Genomic DNA, 2,345 nt, shown 5'->3' on the forward strand with positions numbered 1-2,345 from the left:
ACTAGGCTAGTTTAATCTTTTATGAATTTATAATGTTCAAGAGGACCTAAAAGTGTTATAGAAGGATTTCACTTAAAATAACTCCCAAATCTTTTGATTTCATATTATCTCTAAATGTTGAAATTATAATTCAAACTAAAAAGTTCAATAATGGTACTGTGCTATTTAAAGAAAAGTTTAAATGGTTATCTTTTTTAAATTTTAGAGATTTAGCAATCGTGAGTAAGAAACACAGAGAGAGGTTCTAAAAGAGACATTTTGCTTCCTCTTCCAGCTTTGGAAAGGAATAGTTAACCACGTGTCTTACATCCTTATTTCCCTTAATATTTTTCTTTCTAGGACTGATTCAGATTCTGACAAACAGAAGCCACGTTTCTATCAGAGAGAAATATAAGTGGGGCCGTGTTCACTCTCCTGGGCTTCTCCGATTACCCAGAGTTGCAAGTCCCCCTCTTCTTGACATTCTTCACCATCTACAGTGTCACTGTGGCAGGGAATCTTGGGATGATTCCAACCATCAAAATTTACCCCAAACTCCACACCCCTATGTACTTTTTCCTCAGCCACCTCCCCTTTGTGGACTTTTCTTATTCCTCCTTTGTTGCTCCCAAGACCACGGTGAACCTCATGGTAGAAGACAGAACCATTTCAGTTGTAGGTTGTGTAATACAATTATTTTTCTTTTGTACCATTGTGGTGACTGAGTCCTTTTTATTAGCTGAGATGGCCTAAGACCACTTCGTGGCCATCTGCAACCCTCTGCTCTACATGGTGGCCATGTCCCCGAGACTCTGTGCCATGTTAGTGGTTGGATCTTATGCTTGGGGAGTAGCTTGCTCCTTGATACTCACCTGTACTGTTATCAAATTATCATTTTGAGGTTTCGACACAATCAACTCACTTCTTCTGTGAGTTCTCTTACCTGCTTTCCCTCTCTTTATCTGATACTTATCTCAACCAGTTGATGCTTTTTATTTTCTCCCCCTTTAATGAGGTCATCACACTCTCATCATTCTCCTGTCTTATGTGTTTATTGTCGTCACCATCCTCAAGATGTCTTCAGCCTGTGGTTGCCGCAAAGCCTTCTCCACCTGCGCCTCCCACCTGACCGCCATCAACATCTTCCCCGGCACCATCCTCTTCCTCTACTCTGTGCCCAGCTCCACACTCTCCAGGCACACAATCAAAGTGGCGTCTGTGTTTACACGGTGGTCATCCCCATGTTGAATCCCCCGATCTACAGTCTGAGAAATAAGGATGTCAAAGACACAGTCCCCAACATCATGGACTCTAAAATATTTTGGTATTAAACATTATTCTGGAAGATTTTGCCCTTGATATGTAAATAAACTGTGTCTGCAACGGTTGGTTGATAAAAAGAAATTTATTATTAATGAAGTGTTAATATGTAAAATAGAAAGTACATGTGTTTTGCTTAACCATACTAAACTTGACTTTCTCTCTTACTTACTGGAAAAAAAGTTAGCAATCTTTCAAGTCTTTTTCATGTAAAATTTTAGACAAAATAATCTGATTACAAAGGTTAAAGGACATAAATATCATGTGGCATACTTGTGTAATCTTAATAATTGTTAATTTCATCCTCATTTTTTAATACCTATGGTAGACTAGGCTCTCAATAATAACATGCTTTCCTCTTACAAAAAGTACAAATAGCAGTTAAGACATAGTGTTCATCCTTCAAGGGATGAAAATTCAGTGATGATAGTAGGGCACTTTACAAAGTAGAAATTGTATAAGATAGAAAACAATAAGTATAATAGAAGGTTTCAGAGGAAAAATTTCAAGCCCTTAAGAGAGATACTTTTATAAAATAGATATTATGTACCCTGGTTTGGAAAACAGAAGAGACAGAGTTCTAGGAGACATATTCCAATGTTGGAGTTTTATCCAGGAGACTAAAGCCTGAGAAACAAGGAGGTCAGAGTGCAATACTGAGTCAATGATACAACAATAATTTTTTTAATTGAATAAATACTGTGTTTGCATATTTGGATATTTTTGCATATTGTATATGCAGGTTACTTGGCATGAATGAAAGTTGATAAGACATGGTCTATATTCCGAATGTGTTTTCAAAAGAGCTCCAGTGTGGCAACATAACCAGCTATGATTGTTGTTGAGTCACTCAGTTGTGTCCAATTCTTTTGCAGCCCCATGAACTCTAGTCCACCAGGATCCTCTATCCATGGGATTTGCCAGGCAAGAATACTGGAGTGGGTTGCCATTTCCTTCTCCATTGATAGAGTCCACCAGAGACTTAAAAATGGTAGACTAGATCTCAGAAAATTTTACATACAAAAAGGAAGCATGGTGAGTACCTG

General features: G+C 37.9%; 1 pseudogene; it reads left to right on the top strand.

Moving 5' to 3' along the window:
- The first annotated feature begins 357 nt into the window (after positions 1-357).
- On the top strand, positions 358-2,345 carry LOC102406804 (annotated as a pseudogene).

Source organism: Bubalus bubalis, chromosome 6 (genome assembly GCF_019923935.1).
Source record: "Bubalus bubalis isolate 160015118507 breed Murrah chromosome 6, NDDB_SH_1, whole genome shotgun sequence".
NCBI classification, from domain to species: domain Eukaryota; kingdom Metazoa; phylum Chordata; class Mammalia; order Artiodactyla; family Bovidae; genus Bubalus; species Bubalus bubalis.